Below are 12079 nucleotides of genomic sequence, written 5' to 3' on the forward strand. Positions count from 1 at the left end.
GTGATACAACACATCAATAAAAGAAAGAACAAGAACCATATGATACTCTCAATAGATGCTGAAAAACATTTGACAAAGTACAGCATCCCTTCCTGATCAAAACTCTTCAAAGTGTATGGATAGAGGGCACATACCTCAATATCATCAAAGCCATCTATGAAAAACCCACCGCAAATATCATTCTCAATGGAGAAAAACTGAAAGCTTTTCCGCTAAGGTCAGGAACACGGCAGGGATGTCCATTATCACCACTGCTATTCAACATAGTACTAGAGGTCCTAGCCTCAGCAATCAGACAACAAAAGGAAATTAAAGGCATCCAAATCGGCAAAGAAGAAGTCAAATTATCACTCTTTGCAGATGATATGATACTATATGTGGAAAACCCAAAAGACTCCACTCCAAAACTGCTAGAACTTGTACAGGGATTCAATAAAGTGTCAGGATATAAAATCAATGCACAGAAATCAGTTGCATTTCTCTACACCAACAGCAAGTCAGAAGAAAGAGAAATTAAGGAGTCAATCCCATTTACAATTGCACCCAAAACCATAAGATACCTAGGAATAAACCTAACCAAAGAGGCACAGAATCTATACTCAGAAAACTATAAAGTACTCATGAAAGAAATTGAGCAAGACACAAAGAAATGGAAAAATGTTCCATGCTCCTGGATTGGAAGAATAAATATTGTGAAAATATCTATGCTACCTAAAGCAATCTACAAATTTAATGCAATTCCTATCAAAGTACCATCCATCTTTTTCAAAGAAATGGAACAAATAATTCTAAAATTTATATGGAACCAGAAAAGACCTCGAATAGCCAAAGGGATATTGAAAAAGAAAGCCAACGTTGGTGGCATCACAATTCCGGACTTCAAGCTCTATCACAAAGCTGTCATCATCAAGACAGCATGGTACTGGCACAAAAACAGACACATAGATCAATGGAACAGAATAGAGAGCCCAGAAATAGACCCTCAACTCTACAGTCAACTAATCTTCGACAAAGCAGGAAAGAATGTCCAATGGAAAAAAGACAGCCTCTTCAATAAATGGTGTTGGGAAAATTGGACAGCCACATGCAGAAAAATGAAATTGGACCATTTCCTTACACCACACATGAAAATAGACTCAAAATGGATGAAGGACCTCAATGTGCGAAAGGAATCCATCAAAATCCTTGAGGAGAACACAGGCAGCAACCTCTTCGACCTCAGCCGCAGCAACATCTTCCTAGGAACAACGCCAAAGGCAAGGGAAGCAAGGGCAAAAATGAACTATTGGGATTTCATCAAGATCAAAAGCTTTTGCACAGCAAAGGAAACAGTTAACAAAATCAAAGGACAACTGACAGAATGGGAGAAGATATTTGCAAACGACATATCAGATAAAGAACTAGTGTCCAAAATCTATAAAGAACTTAGCAAACTCAACACCCAAAGAACAAATAATCCAATCAAGAAATGGGCAGAGGACAGGAACAGACATTTCTGCAAAGAAGACATCCAGATGGCCAACAGACACATGAAAAAGTGCTCCATATCACTCGGCATCAGGGAAATACAAATCAAAACCACAATGAGATATCACCTCACACCAGTCAGAATGGCTAAAATCAACAAGTCAAGAAATGACAGATGCTGGCGAGGATGCGGAGAAAGGGGAACCCTCCTACACTGTTGGTGGGAATGCAAGCTGGTGCAGCCACTCTGGAAAACAGCATGGAGGTTCCTCAAAATGTTGAAAATAGAACTGCCCTATGACCCAGCAATTGCACTATTGGGTATTTACCCTAAAGATACAAACGTAGTGATCCAAAGGGGCACGTGCACCCGAATGTTTATAGCAGCAATGTCCATAATAGCCAAACTGTGGAAAGAACCTAGATGTCCATCAACAGATGAATTGATCAAGAAGATGTGGTATATATACACAATGGAATACTAGGCAGCCATCAAAAGAAATGAAATCTTGCCATTTGCGACAACATGGATGGAACTAGTGCGTATCATGCTTAGCGAAATAAGTCAAGCAGAGAAAGACAGCTATCATATGATCTCCCTGATATGAGGAAGTGGTAATGCAACATGGGGGCTAAGTGGGTAGGAGAAGAATCAATGAAACAAGATGGGATTGGGAGGGAGACAACCATAAGTGACTCTTAATCTCACAAAGCAAACTGAGGGTTGCTGGGGGAGGGGGTTTGGGAGAAGGGGGTGGGATTATGGACATTGGGGAGGGTAAGTGCTTTGGTGAGTGCTGTGAAGTGTGTAAACCTGGTGATTCACAGACCTGTACCCCTGGGGATAAAAATATATGTTTATAAAAAATAAAAAATTAAAAAAAAAAGATAATGAATGTTCCAGTTGAAACTAGGGAAAGGTAATGAATATATAAATATTTTTTTGAAGATTTTATTTATTTATTTGACAGAGAGGAAGAGAGATCACAAGTAGGCAGAGAGTCAGGCAGAGAGTCAGGCAGAGAGTCAGGCAGAGAGAGAGTGGGAAGCAAGCTCCTGGTCAAGCAGAGAGCTTGACAGAAGCCTCCATCCCAGGGCCCTGAGATCATGACCTGAAGTAAAGGCAGAGGCTTAATCCACTGAGCCAACTAGGCGCCCCAAGTATACAAAACTTATATGGATAAAAATATAACATCTAACCATACTAAATTTATTTTCTTTGAATTTAATAAAAATAATTCAAATGAACGCATTGTTGTTATATTTGTCCTTTGAAAAAATAATTATCAAATGTAATGTTAATAACAAGACTGGTGACTGTGCCAAAAAATATAAAATGACTCATTGGCAAAAATCTCTCTTCTATAACTTTATTCCTAAGAAGTTAGTAATAAAATTAAATAAAATGACATTCACTGAAACACTGTTGTGATTATGAGAATTTAGAAATAGCATATAGTTCAACAATAACTTAACTTAATAAATTTAAAACAGCTTCATAGTAACGCTGTATGGTAGCAGGCATTTTAATGGAAATATGAAAATGTTTCTGGTATTTAGCTCAGTGAAGTTAGAATGTATAACTTCAATATGCAGTATCATTTCTATTTTCTAAATTATGATCCTATGCATCTAGACAAGGATCACATATATATACATCTTTCTATACTTGGGTTCACATTGTTTTTTTCTGTTAAAGTAACTTATTGACATATGTTTAAATAAAATGTGTGTACTGGGAGGTGGAAGAATCAGTTCCTTGATTTTTAGAAGCTTATTTGGTAAAGGATTAAGTGAATAGATATCACTGAAAAATCCCCTGAACCTCCTTTCTTTTCCTATAAAGAAATATAGTGAACACTAAGCTATTTGGTTAAGCAAAATTACTTTCTTGTTTTTTATCCATTTTTTATCCATTTATCCATTTATCCATTATATACCCCAATTCAATCAGAGTGAAAAACACCACCTAGGGTTCTTTAGGTCTCTGTATGCTATACAAATATTGTCATAGCATTTTGCTGAATAACACTACAAGGTGATAAATGCATAAAATGATCCCTGAAGTCCAGCAAATAATAGACAGGACACTGGTGAGTGTGCAGAGCTATTGCCTAGGACTACTTTTTGCAAATCAATAAGGCAGAAACAATAATGTTTAATTTCTCTAGTAGAGACAAAAAGATGCAAAAGAATTGTGTTAAAAATTAAACTTTCACAAAGAAAACAAGAAATATATTCTACAACACCAAAATTAAATAATTGTTCTAGCTATATATAGTGATGTTATACTTATTCACCACCATCATGACATTTTTGAAAATAGACTAAACTATTTACCTTTTCTTTAACAAACAAACTTTCTTTAGTAATTGGTACCTGATCCTAACTACTTTTTAGTATACTTTGAGACAACAAAATAGCAGACTATGACAGGCTTGGTTATAATATTTTGAGGCATTGTTTCATGGAGACTATAGGTTTTGACCTTTGTGAAATCACAGAATCATTAAGTTTGACTAAACAAACATGCTCAGAATTTCTCTCTTCTCTCCTTTGTCTTGCTCCCAATGAAAAAGCAGTTCAACCTTTCATTATTTAAAAAGTCTTCTAAGCTATTTAAAGACAAGAGAAGAAAATAATTGTTATTAATCTGATCCATAATTTTAGGAGTAGCAAGGGGTCGAGAGCGGAGAATCAAGTGTAAAGATTTATAATACAAATGTAAAGATTTATAATACAAGAATAACTTAACCTTCCTGCTCTATGCCCCCTCCACTCCACACACACACACACACACACACACACACACACACACACACACATTAAGCTATTCACCAGTGAGCTTCTGAGAACAAGAGATATTTATATACTCAGTTTCTAAGCAGACCATAAAAATGGAGAAAAGGGTAAAGGTCATTGTTTCACAGCTGGAAGCAGAGAAAGAAAAACCTTAAAAACCAATTTCTCCTATTGCTTTCTGTTCTCTTATGAGACAGGAAATAGGAGGACTGGGTGTCCAGAATGACTTTAGACTTCCGGCTTAGGAAATATTGGTACAGCACCGCAATATCTCTCGCAAGGAAGGGATGCAGATCTTGTTATATAGGTATTAAATCATGAGCAAGTGATTATATGTTAAACTGACATATTTAGGTCCAGTTTCTTGTTCTGTAAATAACAATTTTAAAAGTTGTCATGCTGTTCTATGAACTAAAAGGATAAACAAACTGAAAAATAAACTGTTCCTTAATCCCTAAAAGAGGGGAGGGCATAGGGTAAACCACTGTCCCCCAGACAGAACACAAGGAATCTTAGGATACTGAGATGAAACTACCATGAGAACCTCAGTGGGAAGGGAGAGGTAGGAAACTGGAACTATATCTGAAGAATTGCTGGAGACTCGGTGTGCATAAGTCTGAGAGTTCAAAGCTCCCAGGGAGCCCAGTCATGAGAAGGCCTCCACAACTCTGTCAAGGTTCACTTCAGTGAAGTCTATCAGGCTTTCACAGTAAATACCAGAGAAAAATTATCTGGGTCTTCTTTGGGGGAAATAGAGGAAGGCAGGAACCATTTTTAAATACTCCAGGAAACTTGCTAACTAAAACTTTAGGAAAAAAGGAAAAGAAGAAACAGGAATGACTGAGAATCTCCCCATATTAATGTTGGATACCAATCCACAGATCTACAGTCTCAGAGAAAATCAATTAGGATAAATGCCAAAAACAAAAACAGACAAACAAAACACCTATACCCAGGCACATCATTTTCAAACTACAGAAAATCAAAGGTAAAGAAAAAAATCCTGAATGAAGTCCTAAGAAACAAAAAAGCACCTCACCTAAAGGGGAACAAAGATGAAAATTACATCCAACCTCTCAAAAACCATGCAAGAACAGAATAGAGTGAAATTTTTAAATGTTTAAAGGAGGAAAAAAACAAAACAAAACAAACAAAAAAAACACCTACCAAGCTAGAATTCTGTACCCTATGGAATTATCCTTCAAAGGTGAAGGAGAAATAAACACTTGCTCACACAAACAAAAGCTGACAGCAATAGTGGCCAGGAGATTTGTCGGGCAAGAAACGTTAACCAGTTATTTACACAAGGGGCATGGTTTGGGGGCCCCCTGGGTCTCCACAGGACCTTCTGCCCAGGACTCTGGGGTGCCCTCAGCCGGCCTCTCCTGAGCAGAGGAGCATCCTTGAGACACTGAAGAAGCTGACTAGTTCCACCCAAAGAGCACGGAAGTTCAAATGCCTCAAGTTTAGGCTGCCCACAGAGGGTTTTTCTCCGGCCGCACAGTACAGCCAGCCTCCGGAGCACTTCCTGACTAAAACCCCTGATGCCAAGTGGTCGTGGACCTCTTCATCCTGCTCCTCCTTTCTGGGTAAGGCTGCCTAAAGGACTCTTTCTCCAGTGGAAGGAAGGAAGCCTGTGGAGGGATGCTGAAGTTTTTAGACAGGCAGTCAAAGGGCAGCCCTCAAGGACCCGGAACCCTAGAAGACTCTGGCGGGTGGGAGGTGTCCTTTTTAAGCTAACCGGCTCTTGGTCCTTTTGAGTCCTGTCACTGGGCTCTGGACCTTTACCCCAGCAGGAGCCTGGATGGCGGAAACTAAGGTGTGAGGATTTCAATATTACTTCCATCTTGACTTACACATTTAAAAATTTTCCTACTTAAAAAAAAAAAAAAAAAAAAAAAACTGTAACATTTTCTTCAGGAACTCTGAGCTGTTCTTCCCAGCTATGAGCTGTTCTTCCCAGCTATGAGCTGCCCCAGGCATCCACATCCAAGACGACTTTAGTCAAACCCCAATACGTATAAAGAATACCGTGGTGGTGGATTTTGTTTGCACTCCTTTGCTACCAGGCACTTCACATAAAGATGTGAAGCTGCATGATTAGGCTAGAAGAGCACTTTTGGGTTTGATGCATCATACCAATGTTCCAAACCAAGTTGTTGATTATATTGGCACAATTATACAAGAAGTGAAAACTAGCAATGTGGTAGAGAGGCTGCCCTTGGAGCTGGCTTCTCTGACAAGACTCCTGCTCATATTAGTTTGCATCTCTGTCAGCCAAGCCAGGGCCATAGATGGCTTGATTGTTTCTGGCCAGTGTGATTCAGTTGTGGGAGGTAGTGTAGAGTTGGACATCTCTATTCCTCATTCAAGCAAGGTGAGGAAAATGATTCTTGATCTCAGTAAGGCCAAGACTCTGGGTCAGTCACTGTCTTTAACCTCTAAATTCAGATTGAATTTCTCACCACTTGAGCACCCTCTGGTGAGACGATGGGCACTCTGCATACCAACTGGTCACTGCCTTGGCTTTTTCTGAGTATGTACTTTGTTTCCACAGCCTGACCCTAAAGACACAGGGTGAAGGACTCCTTTCCCATGTTGTATCCTAAAAAGTACCAAGAAAAGATGCAGTTACCGAAGATAATTATGCTCATCCTTTCTGCCTGGAGCAGATGGCCAAACAAAAACCTGTATTCATCAAGCCCTGTGGTATAACGACAGCTGCAAACTCTTTTTTCCTGACCGATGGTGAATCAGCAGTGTTGATTATGGCAGATGAAAAAGCTCTGGCCATGGGTTATAAATGGAGGTCATTTTTTAGGGATTTTGTGTAAGTATCTCAGGATCCAAAAGATCAACTTTTATTCAAACAACATATGCTATTCCAGACGTTCTAGAGAAGGCAGGATTAACTGATATTGATGCTTTTGAATTTCTGCAAGTTTTCTCAGGTCAGATTTTGGCTAATTTGAAAGCCATGGATTCTAATGTGTTTGCACAAAAATACATGGTTAGAAAAAACAAGATTGGATTGCCTACTTTAAAGAAGTGTAAAAATTGGGGTGTATGGCTGTCCCTGAAATACCTATTTGGAGACACTGGCTGCAGGATGGTCATGGACATGCCAACAGATTACAGAAGGAAAGAGGCTAGTATTCCTTAGTGACTGCCTATAAAACTGGAGAGCAGGACCATGCTATGATAGTGAAAGCTTATGCAAAATAATGGCTCAGGAAGAGGTGACCTTGAGTTTCTGTGCAACACTCATACTAGGTAATGCCATTTCAATGCATTACCAAATGATACCTATAAATTCTAGATCTTCTTAGGAAAACAAAATTTGTGGCCCTCTATTAAATGTTTTGCAGTTAAGGCTGGCTAGTGTTCTGAGCTTTCCAATAATCATGGCTTACTGCTCTTTCAGGGATTACTTAGCTACCAGAATCTCAAACAGTGATAGGCCTAAACATTTGGTTTTGGTCTTTATTTTCATTGAAGAGTAAGTGAGTATTTGCAATTTGTGGGAGAGGTTAGCTGAGATTTAGAACTATCTTTGTAACATTTGCAAATTATATCCATTCCTATATGTAACCTAAAGATAGATTCTTTTCTGTGAAATACAAGCCAGTGTACATAAATTAACTTAATTATGGAAAGATAATTCAGAATCTGAACAATGTGGAGAGGTATTGTCTCTAAAAATATTTTTTAGAGACAATGAAAATAATATAGGTCAGAAACCCAGATCTACATAAAGGAAGAGCATCAAAAAAGGAATGAGTGAGAATAAAATAAAAACTTTTTTCTTATGCTTAATTGATTCAACAGATAAATTTTTCAAAATAATAACACCAATAATGTATTCCAGTGTGTATGCTTATACATATACCATATATGCTTTATATGCTTTTTTATAAGTGAAAAGAATGATAGCAATGATCCAAAGAACAAGAAGAAAGAATTAGGTTTATTTTATAATAGCATACTCACACTACTGGTGAAGTGGTATACTGTCATTTGAAAGTGGACTTAAATTAACTGTAAATTATTTATTGCAAATCCTCAGGCAAACACAAAAAATATGTGCTATATTCCAAGAAAGAGAAAAAATGGAATTCTATAAAATGCTTATTTAAAACCACAAAAGGGAGAAAAAGAGTGGAAGATAATAATAGAAACAATATAAGAGCATCAAATAAAAAAACGATAACAAGTATGGTAGATATGAGCCCAAATATATCAATAATCACTGCAAAACAGTAGTCCAAATCCACCATTTAAATGGGAAAGATTCTTAGAGTGAATAATAATAATAAAAAGAACCCAATTGCATTATGCCAAAAAGAAAAATATTTTAAATATAAAGAGGCATATAAATTAAAAGTAAGTGGATGGAGAAAATATACTATGCTAATACATAGCAAAAGAAAGCCGAAATAGGTACATTAATTTCAGACAGCAGATTTCAAAGATAAATTTGTTACAGTTAAAGGACATTATGTAATTACAAAGAGGTCAATTCCCCAGAAGACATAACAATTCTTAATGTGTATATGTCTAACAAGAGAGCATCAAACTGTGGGAAGCAAAAACTAATAGAACTACAAAGAAAAAAATAGATGAATCCACTATTATAGCTGGAGACTTCCAGAACCCTCTCTCAGAAATGGACAGATCCAGCATCTAGAATATTAGTAAGGGCATAGTTGATCACAGTACCATTAATCAGCTGATTGTAATTGACATCTATAGACTAAATCCTACAACATCATTATAAACATTCTTTTCAAGCTTCACATTGATCAGTGTCAACTACATTTTTTGTCCATAAAACACAAATTTAAAATTTAAAAGAAAATAAATCCTACCACATCTACTCTCAGATCAAATGGAATTAAAATAGAAACCAATAGATAACAGGAAAATCCCACAAAATGTGGAGACTAACTAGCACACTTCTAAATGTAGACATACATCATTTTATTCTGCTTTATTTTATTGAACTTCATAGATAATGCATTTTTTTACAAAATGAAGGTGTGTGACAACTCTCCATCAAGCAAGTCTATGGGTGTTATTTTTCCAACACCATTTGCTTACTACATGTCTCTCTATCCAATTTTCATAATTTTTACAGTATTTTAAACATTTTCATTATTATTATATTTGTTATGATGATCTGTTATCAGTGATTATGACTCATTGAATGCTCAGACGGTTAACACTTTTTAGCAAAAAAATTATTTTTCAATTAATGTATGTACTTTTTAAGATATACTGTTATTGCACAATTAATAGATTATAATATGGCATAAACACAGCTTTTATATGCACTGGGAAACTAAAAACTTCATTTGACTCACTTTGTTGTGAGATTTGCTTTATTGCAGTGATCTGGAACTGAACCTGCAATATCAGCCAAGTGTCCTTTTAATATATAGCTCAAAGAAGAAATCTCAAGCAAAATTTTTAAAAGTTTATTTTTTTTTAATGAAAATGAATAAAGAATTTATCAGCTTTACTTATTTAGCTTGTGGGATGCAGCTACAGCAGTGTGTATAGGGAAGAAGAAAATAAATGCTAATAATTAGAGAAGAAATTAATAGAATTTAAAACAGGAAATCAGTAGATTAAATTAACAAACCCAAAAACTGTTTCCTTGAAAAATAAAATAAATTGATAAGTCTTTAGCCAGGCTAAAAGGAAAAGGAAGCACACAAATTGTAAATATCAGAAAGAAAGAAGGGACATCACTACAGACCCCATAAACATTTAAAGTATAATAAAGGGATACTATGAACAACACTACATCTAGAAGTTTGGTAACCTAGATGAATGAGCCAATGTCTTTATTTTTTTTAAAGATTTTATTTATTTATTTGAGAAAGAGAGTGATCATGACAGGGGAGAGGGTCAGAGGAAGAAACAGACTCCCCCCTGAGTAAAGAGCCTCATGTGGGACTTGGTCCTGGAACTCCAGGATCATGATCTGAGCCGGAGGCAGAAAATTAACCAACTCAGCCATACAGGCACCTTTGGCCAATCCCATTAAAGAGATATAATTTGCCAAAATTCGCACAAGAAAAATAGATGATCTGAATAGCCCTATATCTATTGAAGAAATTGAATTAATATTTAACAACCTTCTAAAATGGATGCACCAGGCCCACATGGTTTCACTGATGAATTACACCAAAAACTCAAGGAGTGGGGCACCTGTGTGACTCAGTAGGTTAAACATGAGCCTGCAACTCAAGTCATGATCCCAGGGTCCTGGGATCAAGGCCTACACTGGGCTCCCTGCTCAGCAGGCAGCCTGTTTCTCCCTCTTCCTCTGCCTGCTGCTTCCTTTGCTTGTGCTCTCTGTGTCTCAAATAAATAAATAAAATCTTTAAAATAAACTTAAGGAACAAGTCATATCAATTCTATACAATGTTTTTTTGGAGGATGGAAGTAAAGGGAATACTTCCTAAATCCTTCTTTGTGACCAGCATCACCTATAACAAAACCCAACAAAGTTACTACAAGAGAACTACAGACCAATATCTCTTATGATCAAGACACCTCAACAAAATATTAGCAAGTTGGATCTAACAATGTATAAAAATAATTATATACCACAACCAAGTGGGATTCATCCCAGGTATGCAAGGCAGGTTTACAAATTCAAAAGCCAATTAATTCAATCTGTCAGTGAGCCAAAAAAACAAAATCACATGATCGTATCAATAGATGCAGAAGTATTTGCTAAAATTCAACCACCATTTATTTAAAAACAAAACAAAACAACAATAACAACAACAAAAAATACTCAGTAAACTAGAAATAGAGCCAAACATCCTCAGCTTAGTAAGGAGTATCTACAAAAACACTGCAGCTGGGATGCCTGGGTCCATTAAGCAGCTGCCTTCAGCTCAGGTCATGATCCCAGGGTCCTGAGATGGAATCCCACATCGGGATCCTTGCTCCACAGGGAGCCTGCTTCTCCTTCTGCCTCTGCCTGCCACTCTGCCTGCCTGTACTCCCTCTATATCTCTGACAAATAAGTAAATAAAATCTTAAAAAAAAAAAAAAACACTGCAGCTAACATCATACTTAATAAGAAATTCAAAAACATACCACTAAGGTCAGAACAAGGTAAGGAGGTCTCCTTTCACCTTTCTTTTAAAATCTTATTCTGGAAGTTTTAGCTAATTCAGTAAAACAGGAAAAGGAAATACAGGATATATAGATTAGAAAGGAAAAAATGTGATTATTTTTGTAGAGGACATGTAATCTGGTAAAAAAAAAGCTGAAATAATTGGCAAAAAATTCCTAAAACTAAGAAGTGATTATAATAATGTTGGAGAGTATACCTTACTATACAAAAGGCAATTACTTTCCTATCTATCAGTTGTTTAACTACCAGTTAGAACAGGTAGTTGAATGAGTATAATTTGATAATAAAAACACAATGCCATTTACATTTGCATTCAAAAAATGAAGTAGTTATAAGTCTAACAGAATTTGTATAAGATCTATATGAGGAAAACTATAAAGTGCTGGTGAACAATATATAAGAAAAACTAAATAAATGCAGAGATGGTTCATGTTTTGTACAGGAAGACTCCATATTGTCAGTATGTTCACTCTTCCCATCATGATCTATAGTTTCAATTCAATCCCAGTCAAAAATCTCAGCAGTAATTTTGTGGATATGGACAAACTAATTCTAAAGTTCATATGGGGAGTCAAAGACTCAGAATAGCCAATAACATATTGAAGAACAAAGTTAAAGAATGACACTATCTGACTTCAAGGCTTTCTATAA

General features: G+C 36.5%; 1 pseudogene; it reads left to right on the forward strand.

Annotated features, from left to right (window-relative positions):
* The first annotated feature begins 5581 nt into the window (after positions 1–5581).
* LOC116582410 lies at positions 5582–7494 on the forward strand (annotated as a pseudogene).
* The last annotated feature ends 4585 nt before the right edge of the window (positions 7495–12079 follow it).

The sequence above is a fragment of the Mustela erminea genome, chromosome 2, assembly GCF_009829155.1.
Source record: "Mustela erminea isolate mMusErm1 chromosome 2, mMusErm1.Pri, whole genome shotgun sequence".
NCBI classification, from domain to species: domain Eukaryota; kingdom Metazoa; phylum Chordata; class Mammalia; order Carnivora; family Mustelidae; genus Mustela; species Mustela erminea.